Raw genomic sequence first — 16480 nt, forward strand, 5'->3', positions numbered from 1 at the left:
GTCGGCGCCGCTTGCCGCGCTGGTTCCTTCGCGCCCCTCCCACCACTCGGCCTCCTCCACGCAAGAGCGGCAGAGCGAACGAGCGGCCGCGGCCGTCGCAGCTCTTACAACGAGGCTCCGCTCGCCCCTCATCCCGCTCCTTCAGGGCCGCCAGCGCGGCTTCCTAGCGCCGCGCTCCGGAGAGAGCTGCACTAGCAGCACCGTCGATGGGAGGATGGCAAATAGCCGACTCCGGCTGAAAGGCCTCCAGAAGGAAGATTTTTCCCTCTCTCCCCACCTCCCGTTCCACTCAGGAACTCCCCAGAGTTTGTCCGAGTTTGGTGGACGCGCCTCCATTATGACTTTTTCTCACACTTTTCTCTTCACTTGGTACCTGCGTCCAATTCTGGCCCCCACCAGATACAAAAAAAAAAAGATGTCGAGACGTTAAAGAGCAACAAAGATGATTATGGGGCTGGAGGCTAAAATATTCAATGGTGGGTTGTGGGAACTGGGTATGCCTAGTCCAAGGGTAGGCAACCTCGGCTCTTTTATGACTCATGGACTTCAACTCCCAGAATTCCTGAGCCAGCCAAGCTGGCTCAGGAATTCTGGGAGTTGAAGTCCATGAATCATAAAAGAGCCGAGGTTGCCTACCCCTGGCCTAGTCTAAGGAAGAGGTCTAGGGGTGATGTGAGAGCACTCTTCTGACACCTGAGAGACTGACACAGAGAAAAAGGGGTCAACCAATTTTCTAAAGCACCTGAGCACAGGACAAGAAGTAAGGGATGGAAGATTATTAAAAAGAGATCCAATCTAGAATTAAGGAGAAATTTTCTGACAGCACAAACGATCAGTGGAATGGCTTGCCTCCAGAAGTTGTGGGTGCTCCATCACTGGAGATTTTCAAGAAGAGATAGGGCAACTTTTTCTGGAATGATGCAGGGGGTCAGATCAGAAGACCTCCAGGGTCCCTTCCAACTGTTATTCTATGCCCTGTGTTTTGGTTCCTCGAAACACACTTTGGGGTGTGGAAAGGTTTTTAAGTCCCCTTCCAAAGTGGTGGTGCACAAGATGCAAAATTGTAGGCATGTTGAGACAAGTCTGGTGGGAAGTAGGAAAAAAATACTTGCTTAAATCGTGAGGCATTTTCCTTCTCACTAACAGGAGTACAGGACAGTTATTTCCCTCCTCCCCATAGCCCTTTGAGGTTGTCTAGACCAGAAAATTGTCTAGACCAGAAAACTGGCTCCAGAAAAAGAAAAGCAAAATGGGCAAACAGAATCTGGCAAGTTTTATTGGTTTTTATTCCTCCCCCTCTTACACCCCAGTTTGTTAGGGAGGAATCAGGCTAAGCCTCTTCCTAGCACTCTCTCTTTTCCAAAGGCTTAAGGGAGACTTCTGCCCATTTGATTTTCAGATCCGCTTCAGAATATAGGAATTCTGTAGTAAGGACTTTTCTGTGGCTTCCTCAAGTTTCACTAAAAATGTTTTTCCCTCCTGAAGCCAATAAAGCAATCTGTTTTGCAAAGCCCAACTGTCTTTATTCAGATTTGTAGCCAAAGGTTAATATTTTCATTTCTCGTACTGGGAAGGCTGGCGTCCCCAGCTTTCAATTTCACCCATGCTATGGGAAAACTATTTGGCAATAACAGTACTGCAGGCTTAGCCTTTTGTCAGAATTCACTGACAGATTAGGAAAGATGGCAGAGGGCTCTTCACAGCTCTGGAGACTTGGGGGCCTTTTAAAAAGCCACCTCTCTAACGATACTTGCTACCTCTCCCAGCCCTTCCCAGTTATGGCGAAGTGTCAGGCCCAGAAAGAGAATGATCTTTCTTTACCTGCCAGGAAACCAAAGGTTTGAAGAAATTGTTTCAGTATTTTCATCTGTCCTCTTGTCCAGCCTGAAAATTAGCCTCTGGAATTGTGCAGGTTGGGTGGAAAAATTCAAAGGAATGATGGGAAGCAAAGTTTCATGGCAGCAGAACACCTCCTTCCTACTTGACTGCAGAGTCCTATACTGAAACCTGGTTTTAGTGTTTTTTGTAAAAGTAGAATTCTGGGCATTAAAGTTCAGGAATCTTAAAGTTGCCAAAGTTGAGGCCCACTGGCCTAAACTGTTCACTAATGTCACAATGATCCCCTTCCTAGGATCATCTACAGAAGGATCAATGAAGTATATCAGATTGTATCTATAGAAAAGCTGTCAAGACCTATTGCCTGCTTAAAAGGAAAATCAATATTTGAAAACTGGAGAAGCTGCTAAGGCTTACTTATAGCTGCCCTCAATATGAATTAGAGATGAGACAATATCATGACTTGGTGATACGTTGGGCAGCCTTAAAAAAAGAGGTTGCTGGAATATTTATTTATTTATTATTTTATTTTAATTCCATTTATATCCCACCCTTCTCCGAAGACTCAGGGCGGCTTACAAGCTTAGCAGTAGCATATGTTTGTGCTATTGAGTTCCCATGTATTATTCTACCTTGAACTCTCAGTGTACTGGTTGGATATAAACACAATTACTACAATATTTAATGCAGAAGGCTAATTATCAGGATTCATTGAAAGTAGAGGAGTTGTAAACAAATTCTAGTGTTGATATGCTCTTAGGGCTACTACTACATTGTCATGACTTAATTTGAATCAAACAGGAGATTAGGGAACTGGTTTTGTGGCCCTGAGTCAGTTCTGAAACATAACTTTAACATAATGCCTTTGGTTATAACTTTTTTTAAAGTAATCACAAAATACACAGAATAAAGGGGTAGCAACTTCCAGAGCAAGTAATAATATTAAAATCATAGTATTTATTTGATGACATTATCATACAGATGCCACAATTAAGTACTTGTGTCACATGATCTAGCAGTACAATGTTTATGTTTACCTAGCATAAAACAATGTCATTTGAATTTGGATTATAGCACATAGTCTAAGAGCTTACCTTGGATATTAGAACAGAAATACAACTCTACTTGAATAGATGTAGCTGTGCCTTCTGATAAATGCTTTATTTTGTACAAGCCAACTATCTAAATTAGCTTTGTATCAATTAAAAGAAGTAAAGCTAAAGCATATTTTAAGATAAAGGCAGGGTACTTAGGTAGTCTTTAAAAACCACAATAAGCCCTGCCAGGAAGCTTGTTGCAACTTGAATTTTCCTTTCGTATTTCCAAGTACTTTAGATTCTCAGAACAGTAATGGACAGATCAAGAGTGATGGCACCACCTTGTGAAATAACATTGTGTTTGCAAGAGCTGTTTTCTGGATGCAGATGGGCCAGTGTGCTATAAACCAGTCTCTATTGTTTAGAAAGGCCAGAAACCAGTTTAATAGAAAAAAGGCTTTTCAAGCACTTGTATTACTATGTTTTATGAAATTAGGCATGAAATATAAATTAGAATGCCTGAAGACATTAACTGGTATTTGTTATTTCCTTGCAAAAATGGTACAGTAAATTAGCCAACACGGATTAAGGAAAACATTAACAAGCTATTAGGAATGGGATTTCTTCCAACAGATCTCTCTCTGGCATAATATAAAAACTCTTGTTGGGAGATTCCTTGGCAAAGATATCTGAAATGAATCAAGCACTCCATGCAAATGGAATTTTTTGGAAACAAACGAACAGGCTTGAAGAAAGCAGCTTCCTATCTTTACGTACCTATTGTAATACACTTTTGTACACTTCTTCATATCTTCAAATTTTTGCCTGGTTGTTTTTTTTTCTGATTTTCCATTTGGAGCCAAGCTATTCTCCAAAGCACCTGAAAGCAGGACAAGAAGCAACGGATGGAAACTAGTCAAGGAGAGAGGCAACCTAGAACTAAGGAGAAACTTCCTGACAGTTAGAAAAACTAACCAGTGGAACAACCTGCCTCCAGAAGTGGTGAATGCTCCAACACTGGAAGTTTTTAAGAAGAGACTGGCCAGCCATTTGTCTGAAATTGTATAGGGTTTCCTGCCTGAGCAGGGGGTTGGACTAGATGACCTCCAAGGTCCCTTCCAACTTATTATTATTACTTATTATTATTATTAATAATAAAATTTAAACTCTTCATCTTCATCTTGCATCAGGACTCAGTCAATGTTACAGGCAAAAGGATTCAATCTTCTCTACTTTCTCTGCCTCAAATTATATTGCACTACCTTCTAACCTTGACCATTAGCAACATACAGATTTATTTTTTTGAGGAATGCTTAAGTCATGGATTAATTTCAGACAAGGTATTATGAAATTATATTTTCGGTACCAGTTCAGTTCTATATTATATATGTGGTAAAGAGAATTTTTTAAAAAATCAGAAGAACTCTAGGATGGAAGGTGGATTTACCAACTACTATTGTTTCTCCAATTGAAGATAGTTATGGAAAACCATTAATGAAGCCATGCTATGTTTCATGAAGTTAATTAGTACATAGTACCTACATTTGATTTGAGACATTTTCCAGAAGATATTTTCTGAGAATAAAATGTTTATCTTCTGATGCTCCCTAGAAATACAAGGTGTTCTCTTAGAATTTTCTCCAGGAGAAGTGGCAGAGGAACATCACAGAGGAATAACTGGATGCACATTGAAAAGAAGAGCGACTACCCAACCTCAGGTATTGTTAATGTTGTGCAGCCAACCAAGCTTAACACCTGATCAAATTATTTTGTGGTTTCTGTAATATGAGCAAATAGTAATATAAAAAGGCCTCTACTAAAAACTATTTATACAATGGATGTATGCATTATCGGAAAGATTTCCCAATAAGAGCGAAATTATGGTAATTAAATATGGGTAGTCCTTGACTTACGGTCACAGCTGATTTCAGAATTATGGTTGTATGTCATAGCAGTTGTTAAGCAAAAGTACCTGTGTGATCATCTCATTTAATAACCATTTAATGACTCCCTGTTGCAGTCATGAAGCAGCCATGCGGATCATTGATGTCTTGAGATTGGGGAGGCCCTAGAAGGCCAGGTGCAGGCCTATAATGCAGTACCTTCATAGCTCACACGAAGATCGCCTTTCCCAAGGAGAAGTACCTGATCCATCCTGAATCCGAGAATTGCATCCACTTCCCAAATATGGCATCCACTTCTGGAATGGCACTACATGTGGCTTCTGTGTAGGAAGATTGCATAGTACATTGGCTGCTTTCCCTTGGGAAAGGTGGTCTTCGGAAGTGTATGTGGAGTGATGAGGCAGGGGAAGCCCAGTAGGGTAAGATGCAAGTCAAGGCCTGTGGGTACTCAGCTGGGGGGAAAGCTGGACCAAGGATGGGGGGGGAGGAGAAAAGGCATGCGAGAGCAACTGCAAAATCTCTGTGGTTGGGCATAAGGGCAGGTGGGTTTTGCCAAGCACTCAGGTTTTTTTCAAGTGACCACCGGGGTGCTGCAGAGGCCCTAACTTTGTGTACAGGTCATAAGTCTCTTCCTTCAGCACTGTCATACTTTAAAATGCTCATTAAATCAATGGTCATAAGCTGAGGACTATTTGTTCATGGGCATGACTATGTTCACTCTAGATGGGCGATCAGTTTAAATCTTCATTTCAGACTATTCAAATATTTAATTTTCAGAAAATGTTAATGTTTTCCTGATCTCTTTGTTTTGCACGTAGCATAAGCTATTTTGTTTCAGAAAAAATATGACTCTACAATTGATCAGTTTCTTTTTTTCTTCCTTCCTTCCTTCCTTCCTTCCTTTCTTTCTTTCTTTCTTTCTTTCTTTCTTTCTTTCTTTCTTTCTTTCTTTCTTTCTTTCTTTCTTTTTTCATCTTCTACAGTACTTTCAGGTCTAGATTATCAAATCTGGGCTTCAAAAATCTAACCACTAGATGGCATGAAAGAGTTTTCTTGATTTCTTTTAACAACCTCTTGCATGCAACCTGATTTAAAGGCAATCCATTTGAACTACTGCAGTGTGTATAAGGAAGTATTAAAAATAATTTTTAAAATCCTATTACTACTAATTCATAGTAGATTAAAAATAAAGCGCAACTCATTGTGCAAAGCTTCATCCATATTTATTGATGAAATTTACTTTTGAATCGAAAGATAGGAGATTTTTATAGCATGTTCCTTTTCCCCCTGTGGATGGTTGTATAACAGGTAGGGCATGTAGTGTATTGGATAATTGTTATTGATGGATTAAGCATGCTAGAATTTTTACTTAGTTATCTTGGGCTACCCTTATATGAAGGGACGCGGTGGCTCAGTGGGTTAGGACGCTGAGCTTGTCGATCAGAAGGTCGGCAGTTTGGCGGGTCGAATCCCGAGTGCCGCGTGACAGAGTGAGCGCCTGTTACTCGTCCCAGCTTCTGCCAACCTAGCAGTTCGAAAGCACGTAAAAATGCAAGTAGTAAAATAGGGACCACTTCGGTGGGAAGGTAACAGCGTTCCGTGCGCCTTTGGCGTCTAGTCATGCCGGCCACATGACCACGGAGACGTCCTCGGACAAGCGCTGGCTCTTCGGCTTTGAAACAGAGATGAGCACCGGCCCCTAGAGTTGGAAACGACTAGCACGCATGTGCGGGGGAACCTTTACCTTTACTTTTTACCCTTATATGATATAATGTTAGAGATTCCACTGACTAGTATATTTTGTTTGTTAATCAAGAAGACACAGCCCTGATTGTAATTGATGAAAAAAGGAACAAAATATTACAAATTTGATAATAATTAAATAATGCTTTAAGGTATTGTCTAACCTGAAATTCTGAAAATCATTTAAAAGGGGAGAGATGTTACATTTATAGAAAGGATCTGCAATTTCTATCTCCAAGGAAACTGCTACTAGAGATGCTATTATCACTACTAATTAAAAGGAAATGTGAATAGACTTACAATATAATGAAAACAAAAAAAACTCTTCTAGTAAGTTAAAATTAACTGTGCTTTCATCATGGTAGCACTTCATATCCAGCAGGTTAATGTAGGTTTGTGGGGGATGGGGGGAGGGAAACCTCCAGAAAATGCAACAAAATGGGATATATTCAATAAGCAAGCAAGCTATTTGCTAAGATCAGCAAGTAAATGTTACTTTAAAATATTTGAATAGTCTGAAATGAAGATTTAAACTGATCGCCCAACTAGAGTGAACATAGTCATGCCCATGAACAAATAGTCCTCAGCTTATGACCATTGATTTAATGAGCATTTGAAAGTATGACAGTGCTGAAGGAAGAGACTTATGACCTGTATACAAAGTTAGGGCCTCTGCAGCACCCCTGTTGTCACTTGGAAAAAAACCTGAGTGCTTGGCAAAACCCACCTGCCCTTATGCCCAACCACAGAGACGTCGCAGTTGCTCTCACATGCTTTTTCTCCTCCCCCCCCCATCCTCTGGCCAGCTTTCCCCCCAGCTGATTACCCACAGGCCTTGGCTTGCATCCTACCCTACTGGGCTTCTCTTGCCTCATCACTCCACATACACTTCCGAAGACCACCTTTCCCAAGGGAAAGCAGCCAATGTACTATGCAATCTTCCTACACAGAAGCCACATGTAGTGCCATATTTGGGGAATGGATGCAGTTCTCGGATTCACGATGGATCAGGTACTTCTCCTTGGGAAAGGCGATCTTCGTGTGAGCTATGAAGGTACAAAAGCCATCACAAATACAATTCAAATATACCATAGAAGAAAACAATCCTATTGGAATAATAGTTTTACTGTAAAATACAATAATCACTGAGCTTTGCTGTGAAACAGTTCATGATTCAGATCATAATTAAATGAAGAAGCTTCAATTGGATTTGAATTTCATCAAATGCCTGCATGCTATGTTTCTTATTCCAAAAACTACTACTGTTTTTCCCCGAAAGTAAGACCTACCCTGAAAATTAGACCTAGCTTGATTTTGGAGAATGGGCCTAATATAAACCCTACCCCAAAAATAAGCCCTAGTTTTGGAGCAAGGCACACACCTAAAAATCAAGCTGGGGGGTATAGAGCTTCCCCACATGCCCCGCACCCACTTACCTTGCAGCCAGGCCTCTCCTTGTTGGCCTACTTCTTCTGCAGCATCCCCAGGCCTGCATTTCACAGTCAAAGGCCTTTCTGGAAGGCCACTGCAGGCGAGAACTGAGCTGTGGATTCAATCTGTACCTCAATTCTCGGCTGCAGAGGCCTTCCGGAAAGGCCTTTGACTGAGAAATGCTGGCCGGAACTCCATTCTCAGCAGGATAATGAAGCTGATCCTTCGGGCGCAGAAGTAGGCCGGCCGGGTGGGAGCTGTCAGTGCTGGAGGTGAGTGGAAAAGACACCCCCCCCCAAAAAAAGTTCTAGTGCCTCTTTGGGAGGCAAAAACAATAAATAAAAATAAGACCAGGTCTTATTTTCAGGGCAACACGGTAAGTGTAAGCTGAAATGATATTGGAATGACATTTTGCTTAGTAGTATATTTCAGTATATTGAAACACATCTCCTTGGTGGAGCAGTGGGCTAATGCCTCCTTAAGTAACACCAGCTGCCTGCAATTAGTGCAGGTTCAGGTCCCACCAGGTTCAAGGTTGACTCAGCCTTCCATCCTTCCGAGGTAGGTAAAGTGAGGACCCAGATTGTTGGGGGCAATTAAGCTGACTTTGTAATAATGCCGCTGGGGGGGGGGGCGAAAGCCCTAATAAGCAGGCATATACATAGAATGAAGGCTATTGCTAAGCACATTGGTTTGTGCTTAAATTGTACACCGCCCTGAGTCTTCGGAGAAGGGCGGGATATAAATGGGATTAAAATAAAAATAAAAAAATAAAAGATGAAATAATGTAACAGGAAAATGTGACCCCAAAGTTTTGCAAAACTCAGCAAGTTCCATACAGCAGGGCTTTTCAACCTTTTCACCCATTGTACCACTTTTAGGATATGGCAACATCCAAGTATCACCAGTCACCTAGTAAGGTATCAAAAACTTGATGACCAAAAAAAAAAAAGGAAAAAAGTGATGAAGTACAGGTAGTCCTCGACTTACAGCATTTTGCTTAGTGGCTGTTCGAAGTTACAATGGCACTGAAAAAACTGCCCCTCAAGCCACAGCCAAGCAAGACGCCTGCCTGCCTGCCTGGCGGCGCTCTTCCTCCTGTCTGAGGTTTTCATTGTTGTGAGCATTTCTGTTGAGGATTAGCAGTGGGGGTGGGGTGGGAGGGTGTTTGGTTTTTATTCCCCCCATCTGCTGGGTGGTTGCAGAAGGTTTTGGTCACTTCACATGACCCTGGGATACTGTGACCGTCATAAATATGAATCAGTTGCCAAGCATCTGAATGTAAATCACAAGACCCTGGAGATGCTGCAACAGTCCAGCTGATCAGCGCTTCTTCTGTGCTCAGAAGCACCAGGATCAGTGCCGAGCTCCAGCTGGAGCCTGGCACTGATCCTGGCACTTCCGCTGAGCCCTGACAGCCCTGAAGAAGCCCTGATCCTGGCACTTGTACTGAGCCCTGACAGCCCTGCAGCTCCAGCCATCTCTTGCTCAGGCTTGTGCAGTGCTGCCACTGGTTCAGCTCATTCCCCTCCCCTGCTACCACTTTTCTAGGATGGTCATGTACCACCTGCCAGGTGCCAATGTACCACAGGTGGTACCCATACCACTGGTTGAAAAGCCCTGCCATACAGCATATACTAAGGGGCAGAAACTAGTTAAATAGAACCTGAATGCATTATCTCAAATGTTTATTGGAGTTCATAGATTACAGCTATGTTTCAGTAGATACAAACAATGAAACACACTTTTTTCTAATTACTATTACAAGCTAACCAACCAAAAAAGAAAAATCAAGCAGTTGTGAATTTCCCAAGTCTACCAATTGTATGACACCCACAATCATTTTTAGAATTCATTTATTATTATAGCAGATTTCTGCCAACTTTATTAATCACATCATCACTTTGGACACTTTCTAGAAGTGGGGAGACCATGGCAGTGGATAAAACAGTGTGAATAAGCTTTCAGACAGTCAAAAAGGTAATATCAAACATACTGCTCACACAATGTACACCAGTGAAAATGGTATGTAATGCCTCAAAATGTGGCATCAGTACCACAAATGGCATCACACATTATGAAGGACAGCATTGAATACCTAATAATCTCTGCATCACTGTCCTTCTCTGCTGCAATGAAGAATTATGCACAAATAAACATTCTGTGCTTGCTTTGGGGGAGTTAAACATTTCAATCAGTACTTATAGGGAAAGTATTGATCCTCACCATTTACTCATAAGCCTCTAGTACAGACATGTCAAACACAAGGCCCGCGGGCCACAAACGGCCCGCCACATGATTGAATCCGGCCCGCACAACTCTCCCAGAAATTACAAAGGTCCGGCCCCCACCACCTTGGCGCCGGCCCGGCTGAGCACTTGCTCAGTAGGAGGCAAGTGCACGTGGGCTGGTGGAACCCAGCACTATTTGCATCTTATTAGTCTCCTGCGGCTCCAAAAAAAAGTGGAGGAGGAGGAGGTAGGAGGGAGTGAGGTGGGATGCGGGGGGGGGGAGGACGAACAACACCCAGCCGGTGAGGGGGAGAGATGCCCAGGCCAGCCCCAACCTCCGCAAGTGAAAGCAAGGGAGATTGCAATTGGCTCCTGCAATCTCCCTGCGGCCCGGCTTTCTCTTGCAGAAGGCAGGCTGAAGTGGAGCAAGTAATGTGAATCGGCCGATCTCGCGCTCCTAGGATCTCCTCTGCTCGGGTTCAGCTTCACTTGCTACAAGAGAAAGCAGGCTGAAACAAAGCAAGGGAGATTCCCTCGCTCCGTTTCAGCCTGCTTTGTCTTGTAGCAAAAGAAACTGAAACCGAGAAGAGGAGATCGCTGAAGCGCGAGATCGGGCGATTTGCATTCCTTGCTCCGTTTCAGTCTGCCTTCTGCAAGAGAAAGCCGGGCCGCAGGGCTGCCTCCGTAGGTACTGCTCTAACGCGGAGAGGGAAGGACAGAGAGGGAGGGAAGGAAGGAAGAAGGAAGGAAGGAAAGAAGGAAGGGACAATGGGAGAGGGAGGGAGGGAGAGAAAAATAGAGAGAGAGAAGGAGAAAGAAAGAGGGAGGGAAACAGAGAAGGAGGGAGAAATAGAGGGAAAGAGAAAAATAGAGAGGGAGAGAAAGAGGGAGAGAGAGAAGGAGAAAGGGAGGGAAATAGAGGGAGAGAGAAAGAGGGAGAGAAAGAGGGAGAGAGACAAGGAGAAAGAAAGAGGGAGGGAAACAGGAAGAGGAAGAAATAAAGGGAAAGAGAAAAATAGAGAGGGAGAGAAAGAGGGAGAGAGAGAAGCAGAAAGAAAGGGAGGGAAATAGAGGGAGAGAGGGAAAGAGGGAGAGAAAGGGAGAGAGAGAAGGAGAAAGAGGGAGGGAAATAGAGGAAGAGGGAGAAAAAGAGGGAAAGAGGGAGAGAGAGAAGGAGAAAGGGAGGGAAATAGAGGGAGAGAGAAAGAGGGAGAGAAAGAAAGGGAGAGAGACAAGGAGAAAGAAAGAGGGAGGGAAATAGAGGAAGAGGGAGAAATAGAGGGAAAGAGAAAAATAGAGAGGGAGAAGGAGAAAAAGGGAGGGAAACGGAGAGAGAGAAAGGGAGAAATAGAGGGAAAGAGAAAAATAGGGAAAGAAGGAAAGGGAGAGAGAGAAAGAAGGAGAGGAGAAAGAAAGAGGGAGGGGGAGAGAGGGAGAGAAAGAGAAGGAGAGAGAGAAATTAAATTAGTAACATGATTGTTAGGTGAATCTGGTTTCCCCACTAACTTTGCTTCTCAGAAGGTTGCAAAAGGCGATCACATGACCCTGGAACAATATGACCATCATAAATATGAATCGATTGCCAAGCATCCGAATGTAAATCACATGACCCTGGGGATGCTGCAACGGTCATAAGTGTGAAAACTTTTTTAGGGGGGGTTAAGTTTTTGACACGTTGCTTCAAGTGCACCTACCTACAAGGGTAACCCTGGTGTGATTGCTTGATTTGCTGGTATAGTAGAGCTGAGCGCTAAAAACTGTTTTTGCCACCCTGCCTGCCCCTCAGGGGCACTGCTGCCAACTTTCTTTCATTGAGTAAGCTGCGCTGAGTGAGCAGCATTGAGCTGGCCACGCCCACCCGGCCATGCCCACCTGGCCACGCCCTCCCGGCCCCCCGAGGGCAACCGTAATGCTGATGTGGCCCTCAATGAAATTGAGTTTGACACCCCTGCTCTAGTACTAATCTTGAATACAGCATTGGGATTTATTCTCTAGAGGACACAATACAAACAAGACTTAAAAGGACACATAATCATGCAAATGTGGACTGATTGCCTCATGAGTAACCTGAAAATTTCATGTTGGGTGAAACTGAGATAATTTAAGGAGAAACTCTACGTGACCTGATGCTACATAGCAACCCAGAGATCATGAGAATACATAGTCTACATAGCAACCCAGAGATCATGAGAATATATTGGAAAAAGAATCAGTATATGGAGTTCAACCATCACCATATTAAATTTAAACTTGGCAGAATTGAATTATCTGCAGATTGGAAGTCATCATGCTATCCAAGTTGAGGGTGTTGGTAAAGGTGATAGCATTAGCTTGCTGTGTTGTTTGCTGGGCAATAAATTAAACAGTTTTCTGTTGTTCAACTTGCTAGAATGTCCAAATGAATCCAGAAAGCCTACCGCTTAACCTATGGGGATGGCAGCATTGTTGTGGAACAGAAGTCATTGTAGCCTTTGCAAAACTACTTGTGGCTACAACTTTTTTTAACTGTGGTAGATACAGGATCAGAATGCCCAGGGGTATTTGTGTCTACAACAGTGCCATATGATACATCTGCAAATGAATTGGCTGAATGTTTTGTTCAGATTTTAGGATGTTCTCCACTATTTGGAGAAAACGTTACATTGAATCAAAAGCTTGCAGATGCTTAATTTATATTTAAAAGGTACACACAAAAAAACTGAACACCAGCAATGTTATTTGTAGGTGTAACTTTGAAGCAATGAGAAGCAATGTTCAGGACAAACAGCTAAAACCCATTGAGTAATCTTCTCATGCTAAAAAATGACACATTTACTAACTAAGGCACAGAAAGAAGTTGCATCCAATATGATTGTAGTCACAATAGTAATTCCTAATTTATGGTAGCATTTTCATCCAAAGAAAACACTCATCTGGGTGGTTGCTTCACAGTCACAAGTGTAGTCAGATACATGAAACATTCCTGTTCCTGATGATAGATGTTATGCCATTTATATTTTTAAAAACCCACAAATAAAACCTAGATTTGGATATAGCTTTGTATTTTGTGTGCTAATTGTTTTATCTAAGCCAATCATCAGCATCATGCACTTCGATTATCTGTGGTTGACAGTAATCCTTGATTTACAACCACAATCAGGACCAGGAAATTCATTGTTAAGTAATGGGGTTATTAAGTGAGGCATCACATGATCACACCTGATTTTGTGTTTTTTTTATCATGGTCATTATGCTAATCATCATGGTCATAAAGTGAGACTTCATATGACTGTGACTTGTGACCTTCCCTGCCGGCTTCCCCATTGTCTACTTGTCGAAAGCCAGCGAAGAAGGTTGCAAATGGTGATTGTGTGACTGCAAGATGCTACTACTGTCATAAGTCCAAACTGGAAGTCAATGTCCAGATCACGATCAGTGCAAGGACCAGTTGTAAGTCACTTTTTCAATGCTGTTGTAACTTTGAACAGTTGTTAAACGGTCATAAATCGAGGACTAGCCATAAAACCAACATATGTAATTCACTGGAGTTAGCCTTTCTGATAGTGTCAGTAAAGCAAGCAATAGAAAACATTTTTCCATGAATTAGGTATGTCTAGTTTAATGAAAAGGACTAGGGCAGCGGTGGCGAACCTATGGCACGAGTGCCAGAGGTGGCACTCAGAGCCCTCTCAGTGGGCACACTCGCCATGCCCCAGAGATGGCAATCGTCCCTCTTCAAGCAACCGCCCGCCAACTCGTCAAGGTCCCACATGGCCAGATGCATCCCGGCACGGCTGGTTTCCCCCCCCCTGTCCCATCCCTCCTGGCCTTGCATGCTCTCCTTTTCCTGGGCACGACCCATTGCATTGCCTCCTCATCTGTCAGCTGGCCATCCAACTCAGAGGCGGCTTCTTTGAACTGCTGGCGGTGGGCTGCGGAGCCCCAGAGTGCGCTGGTCAAGGGGCTGGCAGGCTGTGGCTGCTGACGGACACCATCAGCCCCCATGCGCTCGCTGGCCTCTGTGTGTGGGGGCTGATGGTGTCAGGCAGCAGCCACCCCGGCGCTTGCCTTGCCCCATGGCAATGGCACTCCCACCCTGCCTCGCCTCACCCAGCAGGACGAGCCTCCTGCCTACCATCTGGCCTGCCAGAGACCCCTTGGATCTCCTCCATCCCTGCCCACCCGTCACGGGCGTCAATCCCCACAAGGAACATTGAGGCGACCATGCCCACCTTGGCCACACACCCCCAGTGGGCCACGGCCACCCAGCACCCGGCAATAAGTAAGTGGGTTTGAGGTTGCAGTTTGGGCACTCGGTCTCTAAAAGGTTCGCCATCACTGGACTAGGGGTTACATGATGGCAATATTCCTATATCTACCACAAAGAAGAGGGGGTCAAGCTATTCTCCATAGCACCCGAAGGCAGAACAAGAAGCAATGGGTGGAAACTAATCAAAGAGAGAAGCAACCTACAACTATAAGGAGAAATTTCCTGACAATTAGAACAAGTCACCAGTGGAAGGACTTGCCTCCAAAAGTTGTGAATGCTCCAACACTGGAGGTTTTTAAGAAGAGATTGGATAGCCATTTGTCTGAAATGTTATAGGGTTTCCTGCCTGAGCAGGGGGCTGGACTACATGTCCTCCAAGGTACCTTCCAACTCTTGTTATTCTGTTAAAACACACACGTTTTTGGAAAGACTACTTGGGATTGCAATATAATAATGTCACCAGGTGGCAGCAAATCATGGAGAACTAATTCCAGAAAGTCAGTTTTCACTAGATGGCAGCAATGCAAACTACTTTTAGTTAGAGGTTTAAAGGTGAAAAAGACTATCCCAACACAAACACAACCTACTTCTCCTCCCCCCTCTTCCTCCCCTCACATACACAAAATTTGGTTAAGAAAAGCTTGTTATTGGCTGCCTTCCTGGAAAGTACAATATTTTTGTTTTAGGTCTCCACCCATCAACTTTAGTTATGTACATAAATAGATTTCTTTTTAGTATTTTCTGTTGTCCACTTTAAAACAAATGTAGCAAGGAGCAGAAGAATAGTGAAGAGTATGCTTAGCTTTTGTAGGAGTGCAAGTTAATATTACACAGAGTTCAGTTATTATGGACTGCAATCCAGTTTCTACACCATTATGCAAATTATTGTCCTCGTTCTTTATTCTATTAATTAACTATAAATTATTTTTATTTTCTTTGCGTTCAAATTGATTCCAAATTCTGCTGTGAAATTCTGATTCTATTCCATCTATGTTGCTTCTAATTTATCAGATGCTAGTAGCAAACAAGTAAATAAATGGTTCAGGAGGGCTTGATGATTTTGAGACTTTGTCAACATTTTCCTTTAAAAAATGTGTCCTTGTAAACCTAACCTTTAGTGTTCTCACACAACACAAAATCTGTCAGAGGTTAGAACCACAAGAAATGCTTAAAGCCAAAGTGGTTTTATGTTCTAAAATCCTGGCCCAACTCAGTGGAAACACAGAAGAACAGAAATTTTTATAGGTGGAAACATTGCTGCTGTCCTGGGCTCATTTCCATGTATTCATATGCTCACCAAAATACATTCGATGAAACAATTGCGTCTCAAAATCCACATCTTACATTTGAACATAATCATTTAGAGTTGTATTAGTGGCTCCAAAATACACGCTAATTAGTCTACATTTATTTTTATTTTTTTACATGATTTATATTGTTAGAAGAAAGTTCTGGGTTTGAATCCAGCCCAGGCCAAATAAAGAATACACAGGACAAGTTGCATGGAGCAGAGGCAGAGTTTACTTAACAGCATAATTGCAAAATAGCTAGGATACACAATCAAAATGCTAAGAGGATACACAATCAAAATGCTAAGAGTAGTAATACTTGTAGTGGGCATTGATTATGTAGATGTGTTAATTGAGGCGGTTTTGCCCTGGGGATGTGTGAAGTCTCATCCTACAAGATATGTTGATCTTTTCTAGGTATTGAATTTTATGAGGGGTCTGGCATTGGAAATCTGGAATCAGGGAACAGTACTGCAATTAAGAGATTTCCATATCTTTGAAGGGATTTTGCTTTGTGATTGATTTGCCAGTATCTTCTGGCTTCTTGAGAAGACACACACTGTCAATTTCAGCCTATGTAGGATGAAAAGATTTTAAGTGGTTTTATAACTTTGTACCTGGGTCAGAGGACCTTTTGCTTTCTAAAAGTACAATTCCATAACTTCTAACACTATCTTGTTGCAATTATGTGTTGTTTTTTTGTATTTTTAGTTTCCAATTTTCAGATGCAGCTCTGATAAAAATCCACTTATGTAGTATA

Source organism: Vipera ursinii, assembly GCF_947247035.1.
Source record: "Vipera ursinii genome assembly, chromosome: 2".
Taxonomy (NCBI): Eukaryota; Metazoa; Chordata; class Lepidosauria; order Squamata; family Viperidae; genus Vipera; species Vipera ursinii.